This window comes from Bos indicus, chromosome 3 (assembly GCF_029378745.1).
Source record: "Bos indicus isolate NIAB-ARS_2022 breed Sahiwal x Tharparkar chromosome 3, NIAB-ARS_B.indTharparkar_mat_pri_1.0, whole genome shotgun sequence".
Classification (NCBI taxonomy): Eukaryota; Metazoa; Chordata; class Mammalia; order Artiodactyla; family Bovidae; genus Bos; species Bos indicus.
The window spans coordinates 21286609-21305812 of record NC_091762.1 but is presented as its reverse complement, the minus strand read 5'-3'; the positions used below and the strand labels follow the sequence as shown (position 1 = coordinate 21305812).

Sequence of the window (19204 nt, the reverse complement as noted above, 5' to 3'; positions counted from 1 at the left end):
ACGTTATACTCAGAGAATCCCTTGGACTGCAAGGAGATCCAACCAGTCCGTTCTAAAGGAGATCAGCCCTGGGATTTCTTTGGAAGGAATGATGCTAACGCTGAAACTCCAGTACTTTGGCCACCTCATTCGAAGAGTTGACTTATTGGAAAAGACTCTGATGCTGGGAGGGATTGGGGGCAGGAGGAGAAGGGGACGACAGACGATGAGATGGCTGGATGGCATCACTGACTCGATGGTTGTGAGTCTGGGTGAACTCCGGGAGTTGGTGATGGACAGGAGGCCTGGCGTGCTGCGATTCATGGGGTTGCAAAGAGTCAGACACGACTGAGCGACTGAACTGAACTGAACTCAGGAATATAAAAGTTTTAGCTTTAGATAAATCAGTGCTCTCCATTCTACAAACAAGAATAAAATTCAAGTTGATAATAAGGTTGAATCTTGAATACTTTTACACTCCTGAAAATTCTAATAATTGATGTGTAATTCCATAGAAAATATTTGTCCTGTCATGCTCCCAGAGATGACTCCTGGTATGCACCACACTGCTTTAATAATTTGGGTCTAAAAACTCCTTCATGGTGACTTTCACATTTATTATTATTTATAAAGTTTAAAATTATGTATCCCAGTAAATTAAATATACCATATAATATCTTTTAAATCAGGATTAAGTCTTTTGAGTCTCGAAATCACAGTGACTTAATTATTCCCCTTTCAATTTGGGGTCAATGTTTTTAGCTATCATCTAATATGTACTTCTAAGTAGCATTATATGCCATGATTCAGGTCAATTTACGATTTTAAGATCTGTCATTAACTTTAAGTTCTTTGACTGATATTAAATTGGTTGAATTAATGTGTAATCTTTGCCTGGAGAATTTCTATTTGAGGTAGAAATAACAAAACACTGTTTAAATATAATGCTGCCTACATTTTTATAGATTATATATAGAGGGGCTATAGGTTAACAGCTTAAGAGAATGTGTGGGAACCTTTAGGAGATGCTCCTGAATGTAGCCATAGCGTCACTTGAAGAAGAGTACAACACATGGACTCCCTAAGCTGAGAAGTAAGGACCTGTTGTTTACTGGAAGCACTCGTTTATTTATTTTTTTTAATTCTTCTTTATCATCCGACTCTCACATGGTACATGACGACAAGAAAGATCACAGCTTTGACTATATGGACCTTTGTGGGCAAAGTGATGTCTTTGCTTTTTAATACATGTCTAGGTTTGTCATTGCTTTCCTTCCAGGAAGCCAGTGTCTTCGAATTTCATGGCTGCAGTCACCATCCGCAGTGGTTTTAGAGCCCAAGAACAGAAAATTTGTCACTGCTTCCACATTTCCCCCTTCTATTTGCCATGAAGTGATGGGGCTGGATGCCATGATCTTAGTTTTTTTAATATTGAGTTATAAGCTGGCTTTTGCACTCTCCTCTTTCACTCTCATCAAGAGGCTCTTTAGTTCCTCTTTGCTTTCAGCCACTAGGGTGGTGTCATCTGCATGCCTGAGGTTGCTGACATTTTTCCCAGCAATCTTGATTCCAGCTTGTAACTCATCCAGCCTGGCATTTCCCCTGATGTGTTCTGCATTCAAGTTAAATAAACAGGGAGACAGTAAACAGCCTAGTTGTACTCCTTTCTCAATTTTGAACCAGTCAGTTGATCCGTATAAGGTTCTAACTGTTGCTTCTTGACCCACATACAGGCTTCTCAGGAGACAGGTAAGATGGTCTGGTATTCCCATCTCTTTTAGAGTGTTCCACAGTTTGTTATGATCCACACAGTCAAAGGCTTTAGTGTAGTGAAAGAAACAGAAGTAAATGTTTTTTCTGGAATTCCCTTGCTTTGTCTATGATCCAGCAAATGTTTGCAATTCAATCTCTGCTTCCTCTGCCTTTTCTAAACCCAGCTTGTACATCTGGAATTTCTTGATTCAAGTTGAATGCTGAAGCCTACCTAGCTTGAAGGATTTTGAGCATAACCTTACTAGCATGGGAAGTGAGCACAATTGTCCAGTACTTTGAACGTTCGAATGGTAGCACATCACTGAAAGACCTGATACATGGGTGACTGATGCTCCTGAAAATACCCAGGGATGAGAAACAGTTTTTGGAGGAACAATGTCAGATAATTTCAATCATAGTAAAGATGATAAACCCACCGATCCAAGGAGCCAAATGAACAAAATGAATGAGCACAACAGCACAGAAAACACACATCTAGTCGCATGGTAATTAAAGTGCTCAAAGCCATTGAAAAAGCATATAGTCCCCGAGGGACCAGAGGAAAAAGACCGGATACATATAGAAACAAAAGTACACATGTCAGATTTTATCAGAAGCATAGAAGTGAGGGACTTCCCGGGTGGTCCAGTGGTTAAGACTTTGCCTTCTTGGTGTGAGTTGGATCCCTGGTTGGAGAGCTAAGACCCAACAGGCCTCATGGGGAAAAAAAAAAAAAAAAAACAAATAAAACATGAAACAGAAGCCATATTGTAAAAAATTTAATAAAGACTAAAGGAGGAGAGAGATGCATGGAAGTTATAATACAGTGGAGCAGCCTCTTCAAAGGACAGAAGCCAAAATAGTCAAGGTGGAATTCTATCACTACCCACCTTTAAAGTCCTTCAATATGAAGGTGAATAATGACCATTACAGACATACAAATGCTGAAAGACTTCATCAGCAGCAGACCCACTGTACAAGGAATGCTAAAGGAATCCTCCAGGAAGAACACCACCAGATGGAAATCTGCATGTATGCACAGGGAGGAAGGAAAAGAGAAATGGTATCTGTATGGGGAAAATAAAAGATTTTAAATATAAATCCCTATAGAAGTATGTAACGGATTAAAACACAGAACAGTGGATTTGTTACATGCTCAGTAAAGGAGAAACGTAAAGAAATATGGTTACTGGTTTCACTGCTTCAGGAAATTCTGGACTCCCAGGGACCTGGCAAACCTCCTGTGCACCATGACGCCGGACAGGAGGGAAGCAGTAGAGGAGCCCTTTTGCCTTTCCCGGAAAGCTTGCGCAGCGTAGAAAGAACCACACAGCTTTTGAGTGTTTCAAGGAAGGCGTTCCTAAGGTGTGTTTAGAACAACCAACCTTTCCGTGAACAGCCCAACGCACTAATAGATGGCGCCACAGAGACACGCTCGAGTAAGGTACTTCTCATCCCCGTGGATGGGTAATTACCCGCTTCCACGACCGGTGGAGCCACACACATTTCCGAGGGCAGAAACGCGCCAGAGACGCCCCGGGCCGGAGCCGAGGGGGCCAGAGGGAGGCGGGACGCCGGGTGGGCTCCGTACTGCTTCTTTCGGTTCTTTGCTCCGCCTTCACCCGGCCGTCCGCACCGCTGGTGTTGCCCTCCCTCGCCTCGGCCGCGGTCGGTGGGGCGGGAGCCAGAACCAGCTAACCGGGAAGGTGGATCCAAAGGGACGACTGCGAAGAGCTGGAAAAGAAGCCGGCGAGGTGGGGACGAGGACAGCCAGACTTCCCAGAAGGAATGTGCCGCATCTGGGGAGATGAGAATTGGTGTTTGGTTTGATTTTGTTTCCTTTTGTCACAATATATCAGAATTGAGAGACAGAGCGGGGAAACCGATGAGCGAGCATGAAAGAGAGAAAACGAATAGCTGCAGTTCCCAAGAATAAAGCAGCGCAAGGATCGAAATCATTTTACGTCAAAGGACAGACATTAAAGACCGTTCTCATTCATGGCGTGGTATGTGGCACGCCGTGATCGTATAGTGGTTAGTACTCTGCGTTGTGGCCGCAGCAACCTCGGTTCGAATCCGAGTCACGGCATGGCCTCCGTGTTTCACGTGGCGTCTGACTTCTTTTTCTTCAACACGGTAATGGTCTGCACTGGGTTCTGCAACATGTGACCGCCCATTCTATCCGAGATAAAAATTATCAAGGTGTATTCACAGAACAAGATGCACAAATCATGAATGAACAGCTATTTGATGTGAAATAATCACCAAAATCAAGAGGTACAAATTTTTTTTTATCAACCAGGTATGGAAGATACACTTTGATACATGGATGAAGCCCTTTGGCACGTTTCCCAGGTAACGCCTATCCGTCCCCTGCTACTTTAAACTATTGAGTTTGTCCTTTCCTCAGTTCACCTGAATGAATATAGACATTTTACTATATAGGGATTATCAAGCAGAAATTCTGAAGTCGATTTCACCCTAGTAGGGAAATCACAGAGGTCAGAACACCGGGAAGACAACGGACAAGACGTTCCATTGGAGAAAGCACCTTCAAGATCACGGTATCTCTGCTGCCAGCTAACTATAAGCATGGACCCGTCGGGCCACTATCTCTCACTCAGGGTCGCCCTCCTCCCCTCTTCCACCCTAATTCCAGCAAAGATCTCCCAATCCTCCTGCCCCTCCCCACACAGGCAGAGCACGCACTCTCACCTACTGGACTCACCGCCTTTCATCAGCTCTTCCTGAACCAAACACACGCACAGCTACCGTTGCTGCCTCATCTACTGCTGCCTCTGCAGGCTTGGTCCACACCCCTGGCCCCCGCCCACCAGCCCCGCTCCCTCGCTCACCTCTTTGCATAGAACTTAAATAAACAAGGTGACAACATACAGTCTTGACATACTCCTTTCCTAATTTGAAACCAGTCCATTGTTTCATGTCTAACTGTTGCTTCTTGACCTGCATACAGACTTCTCAGGAGGCAGGTAAGGTGGTCTGGTATTCCCATCTCTTGAAGAATTTTCCACAGTTTGTTGTGATCCGCACAGTCAAAGTCTTTGGCGTAATCAATAAAGTAGAAGTAGATATTTTTCTGGAACTCTCTTGCTTTTACTATGAACCAAGGGATGTCGGCAATTTAATCTCTGGTTCCTCTGCCTTTTCTGAATCCAGCTTCCACATCTGGATGTTCTCAGTTTACACACTGTGAAAGCCTCACAGTGAGAATTTTGACCATTACTTTGCTAACATGTGAGATGAGAGCAATTGTGTAGTAGTTTGAACATTCTTTGGCATTGCCCTTCTTTGGGACTGGAATGAAAACTGACCTTTTCCAGTCCTGTGGCTGCTGCTGAGTTTTCCAAGTTTACCGGCATATTGAGTGCAGCATTTTAACAGCCATGCCTCCCTGTCCATCACAAGAGTTTTTTGAATGTTCTTCCCAATGGCCCATGAGTTATAAGTAGTCCAGTCTGTGTGGGGAGATCGCTTGCATACAATTGCTTGTCCTGTGTGAGCACCAGGAGTTGTTCCAGGATCTTTTTAAAACATTCTTTCCTTGGCCAAAAGCACTTTCTTCATGAGGATACCCCGATCATTACTCTGCTGAATACTTGAGGGAGACCCTTTCATATCGCAGCATTCTCTCTCTCTCCCACTCTCTCTCATCACGGGACCTTTCTTCATGTTTCTTTTTTTATTATTAGCTTTTATTTGAGTATAGCTGTTTTCCAGTGTGTTAATTATGATGTTGTGTTAATAGCACAGTGAATCGGATATACATGTACATATATCCCCTCATTTTTGGATTTCCTTCTCCTTTAGGTAACGACAGAGCATCCAGTAATTCCCTATGCCATACAATAGGTTCTCATTTGTTATTTATTGTACAAGTTGAGATCAGTTCAGTCGCTCAGTTGTGCCCGACTCTTTGCGACCCCATTCACCGTAACAAGCCAGGCCTCCCTGTCCATCACCAACTCCCGGAGTCCACCCAAACCCATGTACATTGAGTCGGTGATGCCATCCAAGCATCTCATCCTCTGTCGTCCCCTTCTCCTTCTCCCTCAATCTTTCCCAGCATCAGGGTGTTTTCAAATGAGTCAGCTCTTTGCATCAGGTGGCCAAAATATTGGAGTTTCAGTTTCAACATCAGTCCCTGTAATGAACACCCAGGACTGATGATCCCCTTTAGGATGGACTGGTTGTATCTCCTTGCAATCCAGGGGACTCTCAAGAGTCTTCTCCAACACCACAGTTCAAAAGCATAAATTCTTCTGTGCTCAGCTTTCTTTATAGTCCAAATCTCACATCCATACATGACCACTGGAGAAACCATAGCCTTGACATATGTTGGCAAAGTCATATCTCTGCTTTTTAGTATGCTGTCTAGGTTGGTCATAACTTTCCTTCCAAGGAGTAAATGTCTTTTAATTTCATGGCTGCAGTCACCATCTGCAGTGATTTTGGAGCCCAGAAAAATAAAGTCTGCCATGGTTTCCACTGTTTCCCCATCTATTTGCCATGAAGTAATGGGACGGATGCCCTGATCTTAGTTTTCTGAATGTTGAGCTTTAAGGCCACATTTTCACTCACCTCGTTCACTTTCATCAAGAGGCTTTTTAATCTTCTTCACTTTCTGCCAGAAGGGTGGTGTCACACATAGCATCAATAGTGTATATAGGTAAATCCTAAGTTCCCAATTCCCCCAACTCCCCTTTCAGCCTTGATATCCATACCTTTGCTCTACATCTGCTTTGCAAATAAGAATCACTGGATCTTTGTCCTGTGAGCTCTAGCTGTCTTGCTCTCCACCAACACTACCTGAAATCCTCTTCTTAGTGCCCAGCAAGAGAACTCACCGAAAGCAGGAAGCTGGGCCCATGGCAAGACTCATCTTGTTTGTTTGTCACCTCTCAAGGCTTGCTATCCTTTGCTACCTGATTTCCAGTGTCTTAGAAATCAGTATTTCATGTTTTATCTTTTTGTTCCTTTGGGAGTGGGACAAAGAGGGAGAGTGAGATTTAGGAAGGAGGGTTAATCTGATTTCTGTCACTGTACCTTTGCTAGAAACTGAAGGCATCTCTTTATGTTCTTAGTTTTCCCTAAATAGATGTGCTAATTTATATTCCAATGTATTTTGCTGACTCAAGGAAAGAGTCTTTTTCTTCATGGTCTTGCCATCCCAAGAAATTGTCAATACACAGGTCTGTTACTCTAACAAGGGAATTTGTGCCCTAGTGACTCAACTTAGCAGGAGGTACAATGAAAAGACAATGTGTACATTTCCAGAGATTGCACATATTCAGCAGCCAAACTTCCAAGCTGATTGGAAAGTATTCTAAGAATTGTAACTGTTTTCATTGGTGACCAAGTCATTGAGTCCAGACAAGGCCAGGCAGAATGACTCTGGAGAGCCTCTTGCAGAGCAGCTTATGGATTACAGGAGTTAAAAAAAAAAAAAAAAAAAAAAAGCCCACTGGTCCCAGACATTTATCCTCTTCCCTTCATGAGTTGTATTTTGGCTTTGGTTGGATGCACACAATCTAATGAGGGGTCTCCCTCTGGTATGTGGGTGCATTTGCAAGCCTGAGACTGTCTCTGTATGATATCTCGACAGTATGTGGCTACATCTGCAAAAATTATCTCATTTGAGACAAATTGTTGCAAGCTACAGAATCCTGCACCGATAATACATCTTGTGCAAACCTGGATCCCTAGAGTTTCTGGTTCACCTTCCACTGATTCCTCAGTTGAAGTCAGGAGGAAAGAAGAGCTCTTCAGATTTTCCATACTCAGTCGAGGATGTCTCTAAATTCTAGGACATTTCTCTCTGCCCTTCTCTCTCCCTCTTGGAGCTTGTGCCTTTCTGTCCCTTATACTCTAGCCCTGTGTGGATCTTACCCACTTCTGTCCTCTTCATCAGTTTTCCAGAACTGTGCATTAGGAATCCTTCAGTCAGCAAGCACTTACTAGGTGCTCACCAGGTACCAGGCCCTTCTCCAGGAAAACTGGTGTATCAGGAGCAAAGTCAAGGTCCCACTCCTTGGTGCATTCACACCAGGAGGCATCAAAAATAAGATACACACACACACAGGGACAAATAAGAATCACAGCAGGAGAGCATCCTGTCATGTTTTTGTCAGGTTCATCTGCCTGCCAGCGCCTAAGGACGCCAGCAATGAGTAAAAAAAGAATTACATAGCACATGGGAAAATGAGTGACTTGAGATCTAGAAGGCAGGTAACTAAGAATCAGGAATTTTTTTTTTAATAAAGGAGTACATCAGGTAAGCAACACGTCCTTACTTAACTTAGACAGTCCATGTGTTGTAGTCTTCTTCAAGTGACGTTATGGCTACATTCAGGAACATCTCCTAAAGGTACCCACACATTCTCTTAAGCTGTTAAGCTAGAGCTCTTCTATATATAACCTATAAAAATATGGGCATTATTATTTCTACCTTAATTAGAAATTTTCCAGGCAAAGATTATACATTAATTCAACCAATTTAATATCAGTCAAAGAACTTAAAGTTAATGATAGATCTTAAAATTGCAATTTGAGCTGAGTCATGCCTGATAAATGCTGCTTAGAATCACATATTAGATGATACCTAAAAACACTGACCCCAAATTGAAAAGGGAATAATTAAGTCACTATGATTTCGAGACTCAAAAGACTTAATCCTGATTTAAAAGGTATTATATGGTATATTTAATTTACTGGAGCACATAATTTTAAATTTTATAAATAATAAATCTGAAAGTAACCATGAGGTAGTTTTTAGATCAAAATTATTAAAGTGGTGTGGTGCATACCAAGAGTCATCTCTGGGAGCATGACAGAACAAACATTTTCTATGTAATTACACATCAATTATTAGAATTCTCTTGAGTATTAAAAGTATTTGAGATTCATCCTTATTATCAACTTGAATTTTATTCTTTTTTTTTCTCTCTTTTAAAAAAATTTTAATGCCCTCACAGACACACCGAGAAATAATGATTAGCCAAATATCTGGACACTCTATGATCCAGTCATGTTGACACATACAGTTAATCAACACAAGCTCCAACCTAATTTTTCTCCCTCCACTGACTTCTAGGCTGCTTGTTTTCACCATGATTTTGGCCACTGATTTTCAAAGTTACTGTGAAATCAGGGAAAAGGTGGAGCTAGGAATACGGTAAGTTCTAGTGCCACAAATCTTTCTATTTTTACTCAGATACAGCCATGTTCCTTAAGTTCCCTGGATTATTGCAAGCTTTTTGTTAAATTTCTAGAGTTCTTAGTTAATCCTTAAGAATTTTTGCTAGCTTTCTCACTGGTTTTATGGAGAAGAGGATTTTCAGCAGTCCTTATACGACCACTTTTGCTGCTGCTGCTGCTGCTAAGTCGCTTCAGTCATGTCCGACTCTGTGTGACGCCATAGACGGCAGCCCACCAGGCTCCCCGTCCCTGGGATTCTCCAGGTAAGAACACTGGAGTGGGTTGCCATTGCCTTCTCTGAATTTTATTCTTATTTGTAGCATGGAGAGCAGTAATTTATCTAAAGCTAAACCCTTTTTATATTCCTGAGTTACATTTCAGCAAAACAAAGTTAAAGGGAAAAAAAAAAAAAGACCCACATGGTTGCTATTCACTGAGATAGAAAAGGTGGTTCAGAATGCCACTTTGGAGAGAGGCAGAATGACATATGTGTGGGAAAGCAGGGTGCCTCTGTGCTTGAATTCAGACTGGACCTGGGACTGGGTCAAGGCCAGAACACAAGGCTAAGCACTATTGTCATAGGGCAGCCACCCAACCGACAGTGCCCACACAGCAGTTCTGGGAAGCTTTTGAGAATATTCCCCTCCCTTTGCAGCATTTCCCATCTGGTTCTCTCATCTTCCAACCACGGGGAAGGATTCTTCACCTCTGTGCCCTGGCAGAACACTTTATGCTCCCTGCAGGGCGAGGAAAGCCAGGCAGGAGCCAAGGGGGCAGCTGTACTGCCTCGGTGGGTTTCTAGCAAAGGAGCGTGGCAATCCCATGGACAGAGGAGCCTGGTGGGCTAGAGTCCAAGAGGTTGCAAAGAGTGGGACAAGACTGAGCCAGTGAGCACAAGCACCAGGCGGTTCCACCACTCAGAGGGATCCAAAGCACACCTGAGTGCCCGCCAAAGCAACCCGCAGGAGGCCAGAGGGCAGAGGGCAGCCTGTGCGGCAGAGGGCGGAGGGTGAAAGCCTAGACCGTCCTACAAGCACAGGGAATGAGTGACTTGCACTTGAGAAAGACCTGAATAAAAGTCCATCTAGGCTAGCCTTACAGACATTTTTCTCTATAGTGGCATTGGTGGTTCAGTGGTAGAATTCTCTCCTCCCACGCGGGAGACCCGGGTTCGATTCCTGGCCAATGCATTGTGGTTATGTTTGTTTTGGGCTTCACTGGCCCATGGACAGAGGAATGCTACAGTCCAAGGGATGGCCAAAAGTCCAAAAGGACTGAGCGACTAACACACATATACCTTCTCTACTTCCTAAAGAGAATGGATTCCAGGTTCCTGAAGGGCCAAGAGGGCCCTCTTCTGGTCGGTACAGCTGTTCCCCGGCCTTGGAAGACAAGTCCCACAGAAGTTAGCTTTGAGAGGGACGCCAAAGGAAAGAAACAATCCCGAGATATCAGCAGGTTACTATCAAGTGATGTCATGACTCTTATATAAAGAAAGAATGTGATGTTAACTGGGCACTTAGGTACAGAATATAGGATGTTCATATTCTTGCAAACTTTTGGTATTTTACAAAAGCTTTTGGTATTGGATTTTAATGAATTTTTGGAACTGAAGCCCCACATTCTCCTTGAATGAAAAGTCTGTTAAGTAAGACTCTGCGTTTACCATGCCAGGAGAAAAGAGTGGAGGCCAGAGCTGGCCAGCACAGGCTGTTCACGGCATCTCAGCTCCAACAGCCAGCCTGAAGTCCAGGACCCTGAGGCCGGGACTCAGCGGCATTTAGAAACTCTGTGCAGAAATGTTCTGCACTGGACCTTTAAGCAAAATACAGTTCCGATCTGGGCAGCAAGAGAGAGACTTGTGTGAGTGCAGGGAAGAGAGAGACTTGTGTGGGTGCAGACGCTGGAAAAAGAAAGTTTTCCCTGACCGGGAATCGAACCCTGGCCGTGGCGGTGAAAGCACAGAATTCCAGCCACTAGACCAGAAGGAATCTGTGGACAAAGATGTTTATTTAGCTTCTCCAGGTGAAAGGTGGGTGTAAGATGACCCTTGAGAAAGTCAGAAAGTGGGAAAGGCAATGTCGCAGCGGCCCAGGGCTGTGTGCATCTGTGCAAGGCTCCCAGCCCTGCCCCGTTGCTCATCGCCCTTCATGTCTCCTTTCCTGGGCGTCGCTTTTGCTCTGGGGCAAGGACACAAAGTAGCGGACTGGGTCCCTCCTGGTCTAGCTGTAGCGCTGCGTGCTGCCGAGCCCAGGACTTGCTCTCCTTGTGAACCTCGGTTTTCTTTGTCGTCAGGCTCGGTGATGAGTGGCGGCTGATGAGCGGATCCGTCCACCTCCAGATCTCTGAAGTGGCTCCTGGGCCTCTCCGAGCGCTGAATAAAGAGACTTCTAGGTGGTCACCAACTCTTCCTCCAGCTGCGTCCCCTGCCTCCCCCCGTACCTTTCACGCCTGTTGGTTTTACCAATGAGAAGACATATTTCGGGGGGGGCGGTGCAAAAAGAAAGAGAAAGCCTGTTTCCGCCCGGTATCGAACCGGGGACCTTTCGCGTGTGAGACGAACGTGATAACCACTACACTACGGAAACCGGATAAACTCTACTCCTGAACAATGTATCCATTAAATTCGAGGTCCCGCCACCAGTAACCACAGCACCAACTCTTAACACCAGAGGAGCCTTGAAGCCTCAAGCTCTCTCAGGCACGGAAACGGCGGCTCCGGAGGGCCCTGCTTTAGGGTTCCCCCTCTCCCCTGAAATGAGGACCCTCAGACCCCCACAGATTGCCTTTGGGGACCCCGCACCCAACGAAGAATCCTCAGATCCTCAGCTGCGCACCCTGAGTTCAGTGGTCGCCCCCGCCACCTCCCCAGCTCCCGGAAGCCGCAGGAGGTGGGGACGGTGGGTGCGCCCGAGGCCCAGGTGACCCCGAAACCCAGAGGTGTGGAAGCCGCCCCTCCAGGCCTGCGGACCCGCGCCTCGGTGGTCCTTTTCTCGGCGCCGGCGATCAGCGCTCTGGGCTCTCAGGAATGACCGACGCTTCCAATCCACCAGGGACGCGCCCTCCCCGCTGTTCCTTTGCACCTGACTCCTGTTGTGTTTCTCTGAAAGTCCGTTGGGCGCATCACTTCTCCGGTGTCCTCCTGGCAAAAGGGAGTTCTCTTTGGTGTTGCCTAAAATGTCACCCCCACCGTCCCTGGGTGGGCTCGAACCACCAACCTTTCGGTTAACAGCCGAACGCGCTAACCGATTGCGCCACAGAGACAGCACTACGGGGTTCTTTTGGACACTCTCTGGAGTAGACACTCATTCCCGGGATGAGCGCTCTGTCCCCCAGAGAAACGGTGCCGTTTCCCTGCCCCTACCCGCCACAGATGCCAGCGCCCCCGGAGAAACCGCCATCCAGGCCTCGAAGCTTCCGGGCTTGAACCGAAATAGATGCAAGCACAGGTGAACACAAGGGTGCTCCCACAATAGCTCTTCCCGTTTCCTCGCCTACACCCAACGAATGAGAGTTTGCCCACCCTGGCAAAGGCCTCCGGGGCTGTGCTTCGGTTTCCTGTGTCCACCAGGCAGTTTCCACCAGAGTGGACTTCCCTGGGGGTCAGACGGTAAGAATCCGTCTACAATGCAGGGCACCCTGGTTCAATCCTTGATTTTGGAAGATCCCCTGGAGAAGGGAATGGCTACCCACTCCAGTATTCTTATCTGGAGAATCTTTGGACAGTGGAGCCTGGCAGGCTACAGTCCCTAGGGACACAAAGAGTTGAACACGACTGAGCGACATTGACTTCAGTTTAAGTGAGTATAGCTCGTTTGTCTGAGTGTTTTCTTTAAAGTTATTTTTATTCACATTGTAAATTTAACAATATACACTTGTTGTGAGAATAACTTATCCCTCTCCGAATCAGAAATATATGAAGAATAAAAGAAGAGTTCTCCTGCCTCCATTCCCACTCCACCGCTGACACACTTTATATGTTACAGGTAAGAGGTGGTGGCTGCTTAGGTGTGAGACCAGCGCTGTGAGAAAACTAAGGGACCCAGGAAACCCTGCCTCTTGCCCTGACAACGGTATGCCCCCTCTGGGCTATGGGGAAAGGGTGAAGGCAAAGAAAAGGAAAATAACACTCTTATTTGCAGAAATTTTACCTCCGGATGGGACACTCTGGTTAACCTAAACAGAATATGCGGTTGGTGATAGAGACCTAGGGGGTCCTCCCCGGCACAAAACCCAAAGTGGATTTCACCTCATTTTCTGAGGTGAGAGTGAGCTGAGTCGATCAAAGGAGAGGAGCGGAGAGAAAGCCAGAGGGTTGAGCACCTAGGGGAGTCAACCGTATTGGAGTCTCCTCAGGACCTTAGAAGAACTGCCCTGAGCTTTTGGGTGGGACCTACGGAGGCTAAAGAAGCGGATACCGTTGTCTGGCGATGGAGGCGAGGGGGCTCCGGAGGGGGTTCCATGGTGTAATGGTGAGCACTCTGGACTCTGAATCCAGCGATCCGAGTTCAAATCTCGGTGGGACCTTTCTGCCTACTTAGAAGAGAAACACTTTTTACTCCCTTAATAGGACCCGCCTGAGGTCTCCCGCGACCCTCAGCGGCCTGGTTGACACGGACACGGCGGACAGGTGTGGGACCGATCCTGGGCGTCCTCGCTGGACCCGGGCGGCTCTGCCCATCTGTGCCCTCCAAGCCCCGGCCAGGGGCACAGCGGCCCAGCCAGTGCCTTCCCCTCGTCGGGTACCCTGGGTCTCTCGAGTAAAACGCAGAGGCTGAGCTCATGGAGTCCTGCCCCGCGAGGGGGCTTCGCACTGCCCGTCTTGTAACTGCACGGGTGTCCCTGTGGATAAATGGTTGCCGGTATGAGTTGCCATGTCAGATATTCACATATTAGATGATACCTAAAAACATTTACCCCCACGTTGAAAGGGGAATATAAGTAACTATGATTTCTATAATTATACGACTTAATCTTCGTTGAAAAATATTATATGGTATATTTAATTTTCTGTGGCAGATAATTTTGAATTTTATAAATGGAAATATTTTTTGGAATTAGAGTTTGCTTAAGGGAATCAAAACAATACAGGAAATTTAGGCAGTTCACTTTCATTAGGATTTTGAATAGAAAATAAATATAAGACTTCTACAACCTAGAATAGTATGGTACCAATATTTTACACATTTTTAGAAAATCAGAAAGTCAACATGAAATAGGTTTTAGACCAAAATTATTAAAGCTAGGTAAGGCATACCAGGAGTCATCTCTGAGAGTATGGCAGGGCATTTTCTATGCAATTATATATCAATTATTAGAATTATCTAGAGTGTTAAAAGTATTCAAGATTCATCCTTATTATCAATTTGAATTTTTTTCTTGTACGTAGCATGGAGAGCACTAATGCTTCCCTGGTGGCTCAGAGGTTAAAGCGTCTGCCTGCAAGGCTGGAGACCCAGGTTCAATCCCTGGGTCGGGAAGATCCCCTGGAGAAGGAAATGGCAACCCACTCCAGTATTCTTGCCTGGAGAATCCCACGGACGGAGGAGCCTGGTAGGTTACAGTCCACGGGGTCGCAAAGAGTCGGACACGACTTAGCGATTTCACTTTCACGTCACTAAATGTGTTTTATACTCCTGAGTTACATTTCAGCAAATCAGAAAGTTCAAGGTGGGGGGTGGGGGGGAAGCCCAACCCATATGGGTTCTATTTACTGAGACAGAAAAGGTGGTTCACTACCCCACTTTGGAGAGAGGGAGAGTGGAATATGTGTGGTAAAGCTGGATGCCTCTGTGCTTGAATTCGGACTGGACCTGGGACTGGGTCAAGGCCAGAACAACACAAGACTAGGCATTATTATCCTGGGGCTTAGACCCACCTGACAGCACCCACTCAACAGTCCTGGAAAGCTCTTGAGGATACTTCCCCTCCCGTGGACCCATTTCCCGTCTGGTTCTCTATTCCACCAGCCACAGAGAAGAACTTTTCACCTCTGTGTCCTGACAGAACACTTTTTGATCCCTGCAGGACACAGGGAGCCAGGCAAGAGTGAAGGGGGGCAGCTGCACTGACCCGATGGGTTTCTAGCAAAGTAGCGGGAAAATCCCATAGAAAGAGGAGCCTGACTGGCTACAGTTCAAGGGGTGGAAAAGAGTAGGACTTGACTCAGCCAGTGGGGGTGAGAACCAGGTGGTTCCACCAATCAGAAATCTCCGCGATGGGGTGGTGGGGGAGAGCAACCTGTTTCCGCCCGGTTTCGAACCGGGGACCTTTCGCGTGTAAGGCGAACGTGATAACCACTACACTACGGAAACGGGACACCCTCCAGTACTTAACACTGTATTTATGAAATCCCGAATGCTGCCACCAGCATCTAGACCACCTAATTTTAACACTCAAACAGGAACCTTGAAGCCCCAAGCTCGCTCAGACGCGGAGACGCCAGTTCCCGAGAGACCTGCTTTAGAGTTCCTCATCACCCCTCAAGTGAGGACACTGGGGTCCCCACAGGCTGCATTCGGGGTCCCGCACCCAACGCAGAAGCCTCAGACCCTTAGCTCCGCCCCCGAGCTCAGGGGTGGCCCCAGCCGATTGACGAGCTCCCGGAAGCCCCAGGAGGCGGGGACGGTGGTTGCATCCGAGGCCAGGAGACTCCACGGCCCAGCTGTGTGGACGCCGCCCCTTCCACGCTGCAGTCCCGCGCCGCGGTGGCCCTTTTCACAGCGCCGGCGGTCAGTACTCTGGGCTCTCAAGAATGATCGACGCTTTCAATCCCCGGGGACCCGCCCTCTCTGCTGCTCCTTTATACCTGACTCCTGTGCTCTTGCATGCCGGCTCGCCGCTGCACTTTCTGGTGTTCTCCTGGCAAAAGGGAGTCTCTTTGGTCTGTAAAATGCCACCCCACCGTCCCTGGGTGGGCTCGAACCACAAACCTTTAGGGTTAACAGCCGAACGCTACGGAGAGAGCAGTACTGGCTATTCCTGGAGTCTTTGGGGTTGACACTTCTTCCTAGGATAAGACCTCTGCCCCCAGGGAAATGGTGCCACTTCCGTGCCCTCTACCGACCACAGATGCCAGAGCCCCCAGAGATACCAGGAGCCAGGGCTCCTATCCTGTGGGCCTGAACGGAAATAGTCCGAGGACAGCGGAACACACGGCCGGGGGTGGTGGTGGGGGTGCTCCCATGATGGCTCTTCCCACGTCCTCGCCTACACCCAGCGAATCAGAGTTTGCCCACCCTGGCATAGGCCTCCGGGGCTGTGTTAGGTTTCCTGTGTCCACCAGGCGATTTCCACCAGAGTGGGCTTCCCTGGGGCCCAGACGGTAAGAATCCGCCTGCAATGCAGGACAGCGGGTTCAATCCCTGGTTTGGGACTATCCCCTGGAGGAGGGCGTGCAACCCACTCCAGTATTCTTGCCTAGAGAATCCCCATGGAGAAGGAGCCTGGCGGGATAAGTCCATGGGGTGGCAAAGAGTCGGACAGGACTTAGCGACTAAGCACAGAGGTCGCCGGGATGGTCGTTCCGTGTCTGCATGCCGGCGACAGAGCCGGGCACTCACTGCGATGCTCTAAGACCTGGATGAATACATTGTCGTCTTTAGCCCTTCGTCCCATGAAGACCGTTGAGAAGGGAAATACAGAAAAGTTTTCGAAGTGAACGGTTCTTTTTTAAAAGACTTTATCCCAGTTTTTGGAATCCGCAGCATCCAGTGGGTTGGCAACGGAAAGGCCCCCGGAGCTGCCCCAGCAAGTTGGAGCTCCTGCATCCCAGCCTGGGTAGGCTGCGTTCTGTGAGGTTCACCTGGGAGCGGGAAAGGGTGAAAACCAAGCTGGGAAGGCTGGTTTGGGAGGAAGGCATGGAGACCTCCCAGGAGGCTTGGGCAGGAATCCTTAGAGCTGAACAGTGCTTCAGTCCAGGTAGCAGAGTGAGGAAGGAGGGAAAGGGCTGGTGCAGGCAAGAATCAAGGAGGCCTACTGAGAGGGGAGGAAGGAGAGAATAAAAGAATTTGTGCTTCTACCCTTCCCCCTCCCTCTCTTGCCTTCTCTCCTCTTCTTGGTCTTCTTCCCATCCCTACAACTGAGAAATCTTGATACACCCACTTCTGAGAAGACAAATCCAACTATCTGTGCTTGAGTGCACAAATTCTGGGTTGTAAAAATAGTTCTGTCTTTATGTGGCTTTAGACAAATAAGGAAAATTTCTTGTGCCTCACTTCTTTCTGCTTTAAAATGGGAGGAGTGTAAGCATTTGTTGTCAGATGTGCCTGGGTTTAGAAACTACTGGATGAATCATGTTATCAGCTGTGAAATCATAAATAAATATTGTTGTCACTATTCTCAGAATCTTTTGACAAACTCTACCCTTATTTATTTCACCTTGAATTAACCTGATACTTATAGAAATTTCTGTAAATGGAATCAAGACAAAGGCTCCCCTGATTGCTCTTGCAGTTTGCTCCCTGAGTGTTCTTGAAGTTTGCTCCCATGTAGCTGGACCACCCTTCACTGCCAGTTCTCTGCTTGCAGATCAAGACCGATGTGCAGGCTGGAGGAAAAGGGAAGAACACACATCTCCACCCATCCCAGTTCTAACCTCACCTGATTCTGTCCTTGTCCCTTGTGAGAGCCCTGTTCTCCAGGTTTCCTGGCCATTCTGGGATCTCTCAACATACTTTCTATGGATTTCTTTTCTTCCTTTATGAGTCAGAGTCCATTTCAGGTCCTTGAACTCATAAACCTTGACTTTGTGTTGTTTGTTACCACTCAACAGCTTGATTTTCCAAAAAGAAGATTCATATCCTCACCCTGGAGCTGTGAACTTCCTCCTCATAACAAGAGCCTCCCCTTTGCCTCCTTCCTCCTTGAGTAAACCTCTCTCCAGTCTCTGGAAGCAAATATGTCTCAAGGCAACACTAGGCATCTTTCTGACTCTTTTGACCCACCAAAAACTAGTGCTGTTTTTTCTGTTATGTGTATTGGTTTAGGGAAGAAACACTTTTATGATACAATGAAGTAAAGATTATTATTCTGAGCCCTGATAGGATTTATACCTATTATACATGCAAATATTTAATGTGGTGGTATTTTGGGTACATAAGTACCATCTGTACTGTAAGACAACTTGGATGTGCCTCCTCTATGATTCAACAGTCAGTGCTCTTGGGTACCTTGATATTTGTATGCCTTTTTTAAAACTGCAATTTCTACATTTGATATGTTAGGAAATGGAAGAGAAACTGACTTGACCAACCTGACCAAAGAGTCTGTGACTGCCTAAGTGTCAGAGCTGTGCCTCATGTCCTCCTCAACATGCGGTTGATTTTGAGTCACCCCAGGTGAGTTTGGGTCTTCCCTAGTGGCTCAGCAGGTAAATCATTGTCTGCAATGCAAGAGACCCAGGTTAAATCCCTGGGTTGGGAAGATCCCCTGGAGAAGGGAATGGCCACCCACTCCAGTATTCTTGCCTGGAGAATCTCTTGGACAGAGGAACCTGGCACGCTCCAGTCCATGGCATCACAAAATCAGACTAGACTGAGCGAGGTTCCCTTCACTTCTAGGTGAGTATAGCTGGTTTGTCTGAGTGTTTGATGTAAATGGTTATTTTTACTTATATTGCAAATCTAAGAAATATACACTTGCTGTGAAAAAACCTCACCCCTCCCAAATCAGAAATATATGAAGAAAAGGAGCATTCACCTGCCTCCATTGCCACTCCACTGCTGACACACTTTACATGTTACAGATAAGAGGTGGTGGCAGTGGCTTTGGAGGGTAATCTGTACTATGGGAAAACTAAGGGACCCAGGAAATCCTGCCTCCTGCCCTGACAACCATCTGCCTTCTTGGAACAATGAGAAAAGGGTGAAGGCAAGGAAAAGGCAAATAACACTCTTATGTGCAGAAATTTTAGCTCAAGATGGGACATTCTGCTTAACCAGGGCAGAATATGTGATTGATGATGGAGAGCTAGGGGGCTCTTCCCTGGCACAAAACCCAAAGTGGATTTTACCTCATTTTCTGAGGTGAGAGTGAACTGAGCCTATCAGAGGAGAGGAGCAGAAAGAAAGCAAGAGGGATGTGCACCTACGCGGGTCAACTGTGTTCAAGTCTTGGGAGAAGAATGGGACATATGGAGGCTGAAGAAGCAGATGCCCTTTCCCTGGCAGGGGAGAGAAGGTAGATGCCAAAGAGGTTCCATGGTGTAATAGTGAGGACCCTGGATCCAGCGATCCGAGATCAAATCTCGTGGAACCTT

At 46.8% G+C, this 19204-nt stretch overlaps 6 non-coding genes across 6 annotated transcripts; 3 read left to right on the top strand and 3 right to left on the bottom strand.

Annotated features, from left to right (window-relative positions):
- Nucleotides 1–3748: 3748 nt before the first annotated feature.
- Nucleotides 3749–3820, top strand: TRNAH-GUG (transfer RNA histidin (anticodon GUG)). The gene has a single exon. It is a non-coding gene; the product is annotated as a tRNA-His (tRNA).
- Nucleotides 3821–10065: 6245 nt separating this feature from the next.
- On the top strand, nt 10066–10136 carry TRNAG-CCC (transfer RNA glycine (anticodon CCC)). Its single transcript has one exon. It is a non-coding gene; the product is annotated as a tRNA-Gly (tRNA).
- Nucleotides 10137–11461: 1325 nt separating this feature from the next.
- TRNAV-CAC (transfer RNA valine (anticodon CAC)) lies at nt 11462–11534 on the bottom strand. Its single transcript has one exon. It is a non-coding gene; the product is annotated as a tRNA-Val (tRNA).
- Nucleotides 11535–12136: 602 nt separating this feature from the next.
- Nucleotides 12137–12210, bottom strand: TRNAN-GUU (transfer RNA asparagine (anticodon GUU)). Its single transcript has one exon. It is a non-coding gene; the product is annotated as a tRNA-Asn (tRNA).
- A 1191-nt stretch (nt 12211–13401) lies between these two features.
- On the top strand, nt 13402–13473 carry TRNAQ-CUG (transfer RNA glutamine (anticodon CUG)). Its single transcript has one exon. It is a non-coding gene; the product is annotated as a tRNA-Gln (tRNA).
- Nucleotides 13474–15187: 1714 nt separating this feature from the next.
- On the bottom strand, nt 15188–15260 carry TRNAV-UAC (transfer RNA valine (anticodon UAC)). The gene has a single exon. It is a non-coding gene; the product is annotated as a tRNA-Val (tRNA).
- Nucleotides 15261–19204: the final 3944 nt, after the last annotated feature.